Source organism: Lipotes vexillifer, unplaced genomic scaffold, assembly GCF_000442215.2.
Source record: "Lipotes vexillifer unplaced genomic scaffold, Lipotes_vexillifer_v1.1 scaffold1122, whole genome shotgun sequence".
In the NCBI taxonomy this organism is placed as follows: domain Eukaryota; kingdom Metazoa; phylum Chordata; class Mammalia; order Artiodactyla; family Lipotidae; genus Lipotes; species Lipotes vexillifer.
This window is the reverse complement of record NW_006798649.1, coordinates 2,638,000-2,651,994: the sequence shown is the minus strand read 5'-3', so window position 1 is coordinate 2,651,994 and position 13,995 is coordinate 2,638,000. Positions and strand designations below refer to the sequence as shown.

General features: G+C 44.9%; 1 non-coding gene across 1 annotated transcript; it reads left to right on the top strand.

Annotated features, from left to right (window-relative positions):
* Positions 1 to 602: 602 nt before the first annotated feature.
* TRNAE-UUC (transfer RNA glutamic acid (anticodon UUC)) lies at positions 603 to 674 on the top strand. The gene has a single exon. It is a non-coding gene; the product is annotated as a tRNA-Glu (tRNA).
* Positions 675 to 13,995: the final 13,321 nt, after the last annotated feature.

Sequence of the window (13,995 nt, the reverse complement as noted above, 5' to 3'; positions counted from 1 at the left end):
AAATCACACACAGCCAAGCTTATTCCCAGACTCATGGAAACTCTAAATTAGAAAAAAGAGGTAGTGAGATACAAATAGTAGAAATATAAGATACATGCACCCCAATGTTCACGGAAGCATTATTTAAAATTGCCAAGACATGGAAAGAAACTAGGTGTCCATCAACAGATGAATGGATAAAGAAGATGTGGTGTGTGTGTGTGTGTGTGTGTGTGTGTGTGTGTGTGTGTGTGTGTATATATGTATATGTGTATATATATACGTATATATATATATATGTATACACACACACACACAGTGGAATACTATTTAGCCACAAAAAAGAATAAAATAATACGATTCGTAGCAACACAGATGGACATAGAGATTAGCATACTAAGTGAATAAATCAGACAGAGAAAGACAAATATTATATGATATCACTTCTATGTGGAATCTAAATACAAATGAATTTATTTACAAAACACACTCACAAACATAGAAATCAAACTTACGGTAACCAAAGAGGAAAGCGGAGGGGGAGGGATAAATTAGGAATTTGGGATTAACAGATACACACTACTGTATATAATATAGATAAATAACAAGAGCCTACTGGGAATTCCCTGGTGGTCCAGTGGTTAGGACTCAGCGCTTTCACTGCTGGGGGCCAGATTCAATCCCTGGTCAGGGAACTAAGATCCTGCAAGCTGCGTGGCATGGCCAAAAATATATATATAACGAGGGCCTACTGTATAGCACAAGGAATTATATTCAATATCTTGTAATAACCTGAAAAAAATATATATATATATATAAAACTGAATCTCTTTGCTATATACCTGAAACTAATACAATACTGTAAATCAACTATACTTCTATTTAAAATATATATATATATATATATATATATATATATACATATATTATACTTAGACTAACCCAATTTCAAATCCCCACTCTACCACTTACTGTTGACCTTGGGTAAATTGGCTAATCTCAATTCCTTATCTGAAGGTAGGGAAAATAGTCCTTGATTTGCATATTAAGATGAGGATTATGTGAAATACTGTGCTAGTGGCCTAGCACAATACCAGGCCCACAGTAAGGACTGTGAGTTGCCTTAAAGACCGTGGGGCTGAACCCACAACCCATTGCTCCAATTAGAATCTCAGGCCCCAACAATGTACCAACCACAGGTACCTAGCATAGGCAGCATATCCTGACAAGGAACCCAGCTCAGGCAAGCCAAGTTGTACTGGCCAGGTCATCTCTCCCTTTTCTCCATTAAACCAAAAGAACTTAACATCCTAACCAGGAAGGAAATGTGGCAGCTGCCGTTGGCTGTCATTCTTCCCTTCTCTCTTGATAAAGAACCTTTATTTTGTTCAGATGTCAGGCATCCGTGTGCTTCAAGGGAGCTGGGCCTCTCCCATGGTAATTTTATTTCCCCTGTCCAGTAACTGATTTAGAAAAGGGTCTGTGATATAACTTGGTCAAAGAAATATGAGGTTGGCTGAGGGACTACAGGAAAATGTGTTTCTCACTCTTTCTTATTTTTTATTTTTTATTAATCCCTAGAATAAGTTACCAAAGGGACTGTGTTCCCTCAGCCTCTACAATAACCCAGGCTTTATTTGTAGGAATGGGATAATAAATTCTGTGCCTATTCGTTTTCTTTTCCTCTTTACTTTTATTTATTTATTTTTATTATTATTATTTTTTTTTTGCGGTATGTAGGCCTCTCACTGTTGTGGCCTCTCCCATTGCAGAGCACAGGCTCCGGACGCGCAGGCTCAGCGGCCATGGCTCACGGGCCCAGCCTCTCTGCGGCATGTGGGATCTTCCCGGACCGGGACATGAACCCGCATCCCCTGCACCGGTAGGTGGACTCTCAACCACTGTGCCACCAGGGAAGCCCTACTTTTATTTTATATTTTTTTATTTTTAACATCTTTATTGGAGTATAATTCCTTTACAATGTTGTGTTAGTTTCTGCTGTATAACAAAGTGAATCAGCTATATGCATACGTATATCCCCATATCTCCTCCCTCTTGCATCTCCCTACCAGCTCCCCATCCCACCCCTCTAGGTGGTCACAAAGCACCGAGCTGATCTCCCTGTGCTATGCGGCTGCTTCCCACTAGCTATCTGTTTTACATTTGGTAGTGTATATATGTCCATGCCACTCTCTCACTTCGTCCCAGCTTGCCCTTCCCCCTCTCCGGGTCCTCAAGTCCATTCTCTACGTCTGCGTCTTTATTCCTGTCCTGCCCCTAGGTTCATGAGAACCTTTTTTTTTCCTTTTAAGATTTCATGTATATATGTTAGCATACGGTATTTGTTTTTCTCTTTCTGACTTACTTCACTCTGTATGTCAGACTCTAGGTCCATGCACCTCACTACAAATAGTTCAATTTCCTTTCTTTTTATGGCTGAGTAATATTCCATTGTATATATGTGCCACATCTTCTTTACCCTTTCATCTGTCAATGGACATTTAGGTTGCTTCCATGTCCTGGCTATTGTAAATAGTGCTGCAGTGAACATTGCGGTGCATGACTCTTTTTGAATTATGGTTTTCTCAGGGTATATGCCCAGTAGTGGGATTTCTGGGTCGTATGGTAGTTCTATTTTTAGCTTTTTAAGGAACCTCCATGCTGTTCTCCAGAATGGCTGTATCAATTTACATTCCCACCAACAGTGCAAGAGGGTTCCCTTTTCTCCACACCCTCTCCACCATTTATTGTTTGTAGATTTTTTGATGATGGCCATTCTGACCCGTGTGAGGTGATACCTCATTGTAGTTTTGATTTGCATTTCTCTAATGATTAGTGATGTTGAGCATCCTTTCATGTGTTTGCTGGCAATCTGTATGTCTTCTTTTTTTTTTTTTTTTTTTTTGCGGTACACAGGCCTCTCACTGTTGTGGCCTCTCCCGTTGTGGAGCACAGGCTCCGGACATGCAGGCTCAGCGGCCATGGCTCACGGGCCCAGCCGCTCCGCGGCATGGGGGATCTTCCGGGACCAGGGCACGAACCTGTGTCCCCTGCATTGGCAGGCGGACTCTCAACCACTGCACCACCAGGGAAGCCCCTGTATGTCTTCTTTGGAGAAATATCTATTTAGGTCTTCTGCCCATTTTGGGATTGGGTTGTTTTTTTAATAATGACCTGCATGAGCTGCTTGTATATTTTGGAGAATAATCCTTTGTCAGTTGCTTCATTTGCAAATATTTTCTCCCATTCTGAGGGTTGTCTTTTGGTCTTGTTTATGGTTTCCTTTGCTGTGCAAAAGCTTTTAAGTTTCATTAGGTCCCATTTGTTTATTTTTGTTTTTATTTCCATTTCTCTAGGAGGTGGGTCAAAAAGGATCTTGCTGTGATTTATATCTTCTGCCTATGCTTTCCTCTAAGAGTTTTATAGTTTCTGGCCTTACATTTAACCCATTTTGAGCTCATTTTTGTGTATGGTGTTAGGGAGTGTTCTAATCTCATTCTTTTACATCTAGCTGTCCAGTTTTCCCAGCACCACTTATTGAAGAGGCTGTCGTTTCTCCATTGTATATCCTTGCCTCCTTTATCGAGGATAAGGTGACCATATGTGCATGGGTTTATCTCTGGGATTTCTATCCTGTTCCAATAATCTATATTTCTATTTTTGTGCCAGTACCATACTGTCTTGATTACTGCATCTTACTCTTAAAGGCATGAAAACTAGGTTTTTTCTGCCTCTGGTTGTCATCCACATTTGAAGCCTGGAATATCTGAGCCCTTCTTGAGACCAAGAGGGGACTCAGCCTAAGAGGATAAATCAACAAGCAGAAAATAGCAAACAGAATAATGGAAAGAACTGGGTCCTTGATGACTTTGTTAAGTCCATGAATTAACCAATCAATCAAGTAACCAGTCAGATTCTGAGAACTACTTCAGAATTTTCAATATGTGAGATAATAATTTTCCTTTTGACTACGTCACTGTTATTTGGGTTTTAGGTTACTTGCAGCCAAAATCTGTATGAAAAATATGCATGAACTCTTGGGCTATAAACAGTCCAGCCACTTCAATCTTGAGGCTCCCCTTATCCCTTCCTCTTTCTGGGTGGCTGAGTCACCTCGGACTCATCCACTGAACCCCCAATATTTGAGGGAGTTCAGGATAGGCAAGGAGTTCATTCCCTTTCACCACAGGACATGAATCCCGAGTTTTAGCAAATTTTTTTTTTTTTTTTTTTTTTTTGCAGTACACGGGACTCTCACTGTTGTGGCCTCTCCCGTTGCGGAGCAACAGGCTCCGGACGCGCAGGCTCAGTGGCCATGGCTCAAGGCACAGCCGCTCCGCCGCATGTGGGATCTTCCCGGACCGGGGCACGAACCTGTGTCCCCTGCATCGGCAGGCGGACTCTCAACCACTGCACCACCAGGGAAGCCCTTTAGCAAATTTTTAAGCCAGCCCTCATCCCACCTTTTGACTGCTTTCATCTAAGGAAACCAGAGCTCTGCAGAGCTAAGTCCACACTCTGATGCCAGGAATGAAATGTGTGTACAGCGCCAGCTTATGTATCTTGCCCACATCTGCCTTTCTCACAGGGCTCTACATCTCACCTCCTTTCTCCTGAGGTGGAACCTCCTTTCCAGCTCTTTCCCATCCTCTAAGGGCGTTTTCAGATGATTCTTCTTCTATGAAGCCTTCTACCACAATGGAAGACCACACTCTTACTCCACTCATTGACCAAACCTCTGTGTAACGTGTTTAGACAACTGATGATAGTCTGAAAGATTTTGTCTTCTAGTTATTTCCTATAAACTTGACATTGTTCCTCCAACCTGACTGTGAACTTTTGAGTGCAGGGTCTTGACAGTCCTATATCCCCAACAGCATCAGCACAGAGAAAGCATTAAATAAATGCTTGTGTTCAATGAAAAACAAAACTTTCTCTTTAGTCATAAAATCACAAACATTTTGAGTTACACCTTCAAAGGCTCTCTTGTCCAACTGCCCAACTGCCAGCCACAATGATCCTAACAAATAGACCTCAAGCTTATTCTCCAACATTTGCAATAAAGCAGAACCCATCACGTTGTGTGCCATCTGCTTCATTTCTGGACAGCTCTCATTATTGAAAAGTTATTTGAATTTTATTATCAGGCCCAAATTTGTTTCCCTATAACTTGCCTTCAGTTGTTTCACTTTTATTTTCTGGGATACAATAGAATAAACATATTTCATCTTCACATGGATAACCCTTCAAATATTGAAGGCAGCTATTCTACCTGTTCTAGTCTTAATTTCTTCAAGCTAACTATCTTCAGTTACTCAAATTATTCTGTAAAAGTTGTGGTTTTCAGGATCTTTTCCATTCCCACTTTTTTTTCTTGTATTCACTCACTAAGAGAGTCATTTCTCTCTTACACCTCATTTATTAATTCAACAAGTATTGATTGAGTTCTTCCTGTGTGCCAGGCATATAGCAGAGAATCAGACGTGGAGCTTGCAGCCTCAGGAGGGAAGACGAGTAAAAAACCACACTGAGGAACCAAGTGTGTCTGCCTGGTCACTGCATTGCACAATGTTGGGGGCACCTTTCACACATAATACAACACAAATTTCACGCCTTGGAGTTGTGCAATGGGGTAGACCAGTCACTGATGGGAGCAAGAGTGCATCAGGAAAGTCCTCCCTACAAGAAAGTATATTTAAACTGAGACCTGAAATATAAGTTAATTAGGCAAAGAGAGAAAGGGACAGTGTGCTGTGCTGAGGGAACAGCAGGTACAAAGACATGGAGGAGAAGGAGGAAGGTGTGAGAGTCAAAGTCAACAGAGAAAAATGAATCTTGAGAAGTAAGCAGGAGTCAGGCCATACATTTTCTATGAGACAATGTTGGGGAGGTTGACTCATATCCTAAAGAGGGTGGGAATCCATTGAAGGGTTTTAAGCAGGGAAATAACATGATTATATTTGCATTCTGGCTGCTGTGTGGAAAGTGGATTAGCTGAGAGTAAGACCAGAGACTGAGAGACCAATTCAAAACCTGTTACAGTTATCCAAGCAAAAAAAAAAAAAGGGCTTCCCTGGTGGCGTAGTGGTTGAGAGTCCGCCTGCCAATGCAGGGGACACGGGTTCATGCCCTGGTCCGGGAAGATCCCACATGCCGCGGAGAGGCTGGGCCCGTGAGCCATGGCCGCTGAGCCTGTGCATCCGGAGCCTGTGCTCCGCAACGGGAGAGGCCACAACAGTGAGAGGCCCGCGTACCGCAAAAAAAAAAAAAAAATCAGAGAGTGGCCTGAACCAAGGTAGTAGCAGTGAAATAAAAAGGAAATTATATAGACATACTTGTGCAACAGTTCAGATGTAGCATCAATTAGATTTGATGTCTCACTGGATGTGGGGAATAAAGGAAAGGGAGAAATCAAGGACCTCTGAGACAAATGGTGGTGCCATAGACTGAGACTGGAAATCCTGGAGGAGGCCCAGGTTTTAAAAAAGGAGGAAGATGCAAATCCCAATTTGGGATATATTCAGTTGAGATACCTTAAGATATCTAAATGGATATCTAATTTGATTTCAGGAGATATTGGCACAGATTTTGGAGTCATCGGTATGGAAACACTTACTGAAGTTGCGGGAGAGGATGTCAACTCCCTCAGAAAAGAGCATATAGAGCATGAGAATAGAAGATTCAAAGCACCGAGGGATACAGTCATTTAATGGGTGGGCTGAGGAAGAGGTATCAGAAATGGAGGAACAGCCAGAAGGATAAAAAGAGAAATGGACTGTGATGCATGGAAGCCAAGGGGACCAGGAGGAGTGAAGTCCTGCTGAGAATCCTCAGCATGTGCCCACTGGCAGATTAGGACCACCACTCTCTTTCCCCAGGATTATCTACCGTGATGCCGCCTCATCACTGTCTTGCAGATCCTTCAGTTGCAGCCACACTACATTGTTGGCTGTACTTGGTGTTGTGGGTTGAAGCGTGTCTCCCAAAAATATCTGTACAAGTCCTTTCAATTAAAAAAAAAAGAAAAAGATCTGGACTTCCCTGGTGGTGCAGTGGTTAAGAATCTGCCTGCCAATGCAGGGGAAACGGGTTCGATCCCTGGTCCGGGAAGATCCCACATGTCGCGGAGCAGCTAAGCCCGTGCGCCGCAACTACTGAGCCTGAGCTCTAGATCTCGCGAGCCACAACTACTGAGCCCACGAGCCACAACTACTGAAGCCCATGCACCTAGAGCCCATGCTCCACAACAAGAGAAGACACTGTAGTGAGAAGCCCACGTACCACAACGAAGAGCAGCCCTCACTCGCTGCAATGAAGACCCAATGCAGCCAAAAACAAATAAATAAATAAATAAATATCTGTTCAAGTCCTAAACCCCCAGTACCTGGAATGTGATCTTATTTGAAAATAGGGTCTCTGCAGATGTAATTAAGATGAAGTTATACTGAAGTCTTGTGTGCCCTAATCTAATGACTGTTGTCCTTACAACAAAAAGGAAATTTGAACACAGAGACACAGACACACAGAAAAGATGGCCATGTGGAGACAGAGGCAGAATTAGAGTTATGCTGCCACAAACCAAGGTACACTAAGGATTGCTGGCAACCACCAGAAACCAGAAGAGGCAAAAGGAGGAGTCTTTCCCAGATCCTTCAGAATGAGCATGGCCCCGGTGACTCCTTAATTTTGGACTTCTAGCCTCCAGAACTGTGAGCGAATCCATTTCTGTTGTTTTAAGACACACAATTTGTGGTGGTTTTTTACGGAAGCCCTAGGAAACTAATACCCTGGGGTCAGCTAAAATCCCAATCTTTTACACTTGAACTAAGACCAAGTTACCTCATCCTCATTCTGTGTTGTACACTGAAGATTTTTACAGTAAATTTATGGCATGTGCTCATCCAGGTCTGCTTTACTCTTAGATATTTGGACAACTGATCTGGCTTTTGATAAATGTGGCTTCTATACTTTTGCCCAAGTTGATAGAGCATTAAATATGGTGTGTCAAGGCCACAGCACATCAGCTAACAATCAAGGTCCTTCTGTCAGCTAGAGGTAATAGACAACTATAGCTTAACCAGACATTGACTTTCTCAGATGCCTTGATGAAATCAAGATACTCAAGTCTGCATAATGGAAGTTCAAATCTACCAGTCCAATGACCATAGGAAACAAATAGCTTATTTAGAGCAGAAAGACCTCAAATCTGTCCTGTCCACACAAGACAGGCACTGTGTAAAAGCATCTGTTCATTTTGTTGAGTGAGCCTCAATTTCTCTGACCCACTGACAATCTTGCCCCAGCCTTCAGATTTGAGGTACTTTGTCTCCCAGGCATGAGTTTAAGGCCCCTCTAACATATGAGTCTGCACCCACATCTGCAGAGTCTTCCTCACTCAGGTGTCTCCCTAATAACGAGTGGCATGGCAGCCTTAAAGGTGAAACCTTAAACAGTGAAAACTTACTGAATCCTCGTGACAGCTGCCTGCTCCTCCACTTGCTCACACACCATTGGTTTAATAATCTGGCTTTCCCCTCCCCTCCAAAGGTAGAGAGAGGCAGTGGGGGCAGTGTTTCCACATAGAAACTGGGAGTGAGTGGGAGACTGAGAAAGGAAAGATGCTCACATATTAAGAAAAAGATGTCACAGAAGCTGAAATTTGTTCAGTAGGAGATGGGACAAATACAACTCCATGTTTACTGCCAGAAACCAAAGCTCTGGGTGAGATCTTGAATTCATGGAGAGGAGGGAGGTTAGGGAAGTTCCTGACCTGCAGCTCCCTTGCGCTTTGGTGCATGACTGGGGTGTTTACTGGGTGGTTGATTTTGCTGTGCTGGGTTCTTTTATTCCCTCCCTTCTCCTACTGTTTTATAACACATGATAACTTTCTCGTTCCTCTCCTCTTACTTCCATGGGAAAATACTATGAATGAATAAAGTCATATTAATACAAATAAATAATCCACCATTCCAGAATCACCACATATTTATTCCTATATCCTGAATCAAATGGCTTTCCTATCCACAATCTCTTTGATAGATAAGCAGTCAGCACCTTCTCTCAAGCCAGAAAGGAAGAGATCCAATGTTTTGGGGTTTTGTTCCAGATTCCCCAGAAGCTTCTTAGGATATTAGGATTAATTAGACAGACATGATTAGAACTAGAGAGTCAGCTTTATCATCAGCTATGTTAGTTAAGGTAATATCATAATAGCTTGCTGTGACAGATAACCCCTGAAATCTCACTAACTTAACACATTAGAAATTGATTTCTCACTCCCGGAAAGAATGTGTGTAGAAGGGGAGCAGCAAGGGCGGGTGTGGAGAGATACAGACAAGAACTCTGTTCTACATGGTCATCCATGCTGATGGAGGTTGTGTGTCAGAGTCACCCTCAGAGACAGGAGGGACCCCAAACACACCCAAAATGTGGTTCGGATGACAAGACTGATCATCACACACACGCGCGCACACACACCTCAAGAGGATATGGAAATGTTTATTGTTTACATAATGATGCTTTCTGTGGGGAACAAGGTGGCTTCTCATACAGGTCCAGGAATGGCTTGGGAGAGAGCAGGGGGTTGGGGTTTCGTGATAGTTAGGTGAGGGGGCTTGCTAAGGATTCCCAGGCACAGGCTGAGACCTGCATGGTTTGAACCTCCCACCAGTGCCAAGGAAGGGTGTGCTTAAGCTTTCTTATCAGTCTCCTGGGGGCAGAAGAGACAAGGCGAGTCACAGGCTCTACGGATGTCAGCAGTCAAACATCAAAAACGGAGTCAAACTTAATTCACTTTGCTATCGTCGACCCATAGCTTTCGTGGTTGTCTTGAATTGTCGACATGGCAGCCCGAAGAGAAGGTATTGAATGGAAAGGAAGATGGAAGATTTATCGAGGTTTTTATAGGTAAGGCCTGGGAGTGTGGGCATTTCCTTTCTGCCCACATTCCACTGAATAGAACTCAGTCACTGAGGAAAATGTAGTCCCTGGCTGGGTATCCACTTCCCAGCAACAGCAATAGAAGGGACAGAAATCTGCAGTGCAGAGCTAGCCTTTCCTGCCACAATGAACTGCAAGCAGTGAGGGATCTAGGCTTTGTGGGGCCCAAAGCTTGAATAATTTGGAGGCTGTCTCTAAGAAAAAATAAATTAAAAGTTACAAGTGTGGACTTCCCTCATGGTGCAGTGGTTAAGAAACTGCCTGCCAATGCAGGGGACATGGGTTCGAGCCCTGGGCCGGGAAGATCCCACATGCCGCAGCACAACTAAGCCCGTGCGCCACAACTACTGAGCCTGTGCTCTAGAGCCTGTGAGCCACAACTACTGAGCCCGCGTGCCACAACTACTGAAGCCCACGTGCCTAGAGCCCGTGCTCTGCAACAAGAGAAGCCACCACGATGAGAAGCCTGCACACCACAACGAAGAGTAGCCCCCGCTCGCTGCAACTAGAGAAAGCCCGCGCGCATCAACGAAGGCCCAAGGCAGTCAAAATAAATAAGTAAATAAATAAAGTTATAAAAAATGAAAAAGTTACAGGTACAAAATTAGAAAAGGCCTGCGCAACTCAGGGCTCTGAATTGAAGCTCCGTTAGCTTCACTGTAAAGGCCTCGCAGGGCGATTCTAAAGTGGCCCCCACTTGCCACTCTTCAGGGTCACCAAGGACAAACCAAGAGGAAAGGATTGTGGGTTCTGACAGGGCTACAGAACTGTTTCCTGGAGGGGGGTGGGGGGCTGGGTGGAGTAAACTGTGACATTGGTGACAAGCAATAGAGTTCATGGAACTCCAGTCCAGATCCTATGAAAACAATGGCAAATATGCTATAAGAATTGGGAAAAAATATTGTTACATATTTTCTGCTAGTGAAAACAGATAAAATGTTACCACTTTTGAGACAACAATCCCTAAAGAAATTACTTCCCTTTGGTTTTTGCTCTATATGCTACTCGGTGGCTTGGGGCAGGGATACTTTTTAAGTAACAGGTTTATAAAGGTGAAGCATGAGCAACATTATTTGGTATTCTATGATTTCAGAAAGTCTGGGAAACACCAGTATCCCTTTGTAGGCTTCCAGCCCTGAGATTCTCTGATTCAGGGATGTTCTCAGAATGTCCATCATGCAACCTATTCTGTGATGTACCTGGATAGGAGCATGTGATACAAACCAGAGAGGTTTTATGGGGTCTTAGGATCCCATAAGAATTGTGACCCTCCACTCTCCCTGTAGACAATAGCAGGACTTTAAAGATTTCTTTTTTAATTTATTTGGCCACGTCGGGTCTTAGTTGAGGCATGTGGGATCTTTCACTGCAGAGCATGGGCTCTATAGTTGTGGCATGCGGGCTCAGTAGTTGTGGCACATGAGCTCCGGAGCGCTTGGGCTCAGTAGTTGTGGTACACAGGCTTAGCTGTCCTGCAGCACGTGGGATCTTTGTTCCCAGACCAGGGATCGAACCTGCATCCCCTGCATTGGAAGGTGGCTTCTTAACCACTGGATCACCAGGGAAGTCCCAACAGCAGGGCTTTAAATATCTGGGTTTCAGCTCTACTGTGTAAGAGCTTCTACAGGATGTACTCCTCCTTACTACCCCACTTTTCTTTTTTTCTTGATTTTCTTATTTATCTTTACTCAGCTTTATTATACCACATCGAATACAGTTTGGGAAGCTTCTATGGAGAAAAGTGATATAAAAATAAAATACTAAACACAATAAATAATAAAGTGAAATAACCAAAAATTTGTTTAAATGACGTAGCCGCTGAAATCTAGACAGACGCTAGGTTATTAAAAGGAATTCTCAGGGTATCTTTTAACCCTCAGCCACATCCATCCACTCACCCAATATTTACTGAGCATCCTCTGTGGGTCCGCTTTCCGACAGGTGCCGGGGATTGTGCCTCCAGGGGTTCACCCTACTCCAGGGGCAAAGCGTTTTCGGCTTGCCCTCCCGAGCTGCACAAGTTTGTGGCCACTTTGTGGCAGCCCCTGCTGGGCCTGCTGGGACGTCAGGTTGAGGAATGAGATGGGTTGGAATGGTTGGTGCGGTTACTGCCACAAGACCCACTGAGGGCAGAACGAGAGGAAATGGGCTGAAGCAGCAGCAGGAGGGATGGGGGTTTGGCAGAGGGAAGGCTTCCCGTCTGTCTGGGAAGGAGGAGCTGACTCAGGTGACAGGAGAGCTGGAAGGATCAAGGTGCCAGCTGCCCTCTGGCACCTAGATCCAGGGTGGCTTTCCCTGTGTCTCACCAATCTCTGGGGACTGCTCCTAGCCCCAGCACGTGCTGCTGTCTCTGCTACACCCTTTGGCACTTAGTCATACAGTGCCTGGTGTTGCCTCCTCCAAACTGTCAGGGAGGTGGGGTCTCCGTCTTGTGCTTGTTACTAGGACGTTACTAGGTTCCCACCAACGTTCAACAAATAGGGACTACTGTGTGCCAGGCACCGGGCTGTATCAGTGAATAAAGCAGACACTAATTCCTGCCCTTGTGGAGCTTGCATTCTAGTCATTATAAATAAGTTAGATGGCTTTTTAGAAGGTGATCAGATCTATGGGGGGGGGGCGGATTAAGTAGGGTAATTATTTTGTATGTACATCATACATCAATAAAAAATGGTTTTCAAAAATAAAGCCATGGAGGAGAATCCAGTGCCCAGAGTAAGGAGTTGGGGGTGGGAAGGAAGAGCTATAAGTGCAGACGTTATTGAAAAAGTGACACATGAACAGAACGTAAAGGAAATAAGTTGTGCAGATATCTGAAGGAGGAACGTTCCACCCGGGGGGCCTGGGGGCTGGCGGGAGGCGGGGGGTGCTGCACTGTGCCCTTCCAGCCCTCAGGTCCATGAGTGCTGTGGCTCGTTCACTGACAAGCGGCCGTGAGCCTCTCTGAGCCTGATGACTTCACTGCCTCCTCTGCCTTTGGGAGATGTTCCAAGCCAGCTGTAAACTCCTGATGACCATGTCAGGGCCCTGAACTCCAGAAGATTTTTTTCTAGGCACTCAATCAAGTTGAGCCTCCACTTACAAGTCTATAAGATGGGGATGATAATACCACTATCTCATAGGGTTGTTGGAGGTCAAAATCCACGAGAAGAGATGTCGCAAAGGGGGAGGGGGCCTCTGAACTGAGCTGGGCGGTTCCTTCATTCACTGTGTGCCAGGAACTGGGCTAAGGGTTTACACTGATTAGCTATTTAATTCTCACAACACAGTATGACAAAGATGCCCTTTCTGTCACTGTTTCACTGATGGGAAATTGAGGCTTACAGAGGGTGAAAGCTTTGAGCTGGCAAGTGGAAGAGCCAGAACGTGACCAGGATCTGTGGGAGTCCAGGGCGCTGGCCCACACCGCCTCTCCTGCTCAATCACTCAAGCCACACTGTATTTGCTGGTGTGAGCACAAAGAACCCAGTTCTGAAACCCAACCTAGACACAGCTTCTCTCACATTTCCTTTCAATCAGCCCCAATCTCTGTGGCCTCCTTTGCTGGGATGTAACCCAGTGGTTTTCACCTCCAAAGTCAGGCACCTGATTAATTCTGTCAACTGTGGGAGGGAGGGAAGGGGATGCATTCTTAGAACTGGGGCCGAGGCTGGGGCTGGCGGGCTCCACTTTCAGCTCATGCTAGATACCACCAGCACAGGGGTTTTGAGAGAAACCCTGTGACTCAACCTCACCTCTCACAGCCCGTTTCACTCGAAGGCACACCGTCTTCCCATCAGCCTCCCTTGGCCCGCAACTCCGCCCAGCTGCTAACGCCCCCCCAGTGACACTACCGCTCCCCCCCACCCCCAGCTACTCGCGCTGCCTCACAGCAAGTCACGTGCCAGCATGGACGGGGGTCCTCTTTGCGGGCTGAAGAGCAACAGACCCAGTGGGTCCGAACAGCCCCACCCCAGACCCTATAGCAGACTTGCTCAACCAAAGCCACCCAGTGTTAATCACCTTTACCCAGGCAGAAAGCAACGGGCGCCAGTCCGAGACACTGCTGGGACAGCTGCCACTGTTATGAAAGGGCAT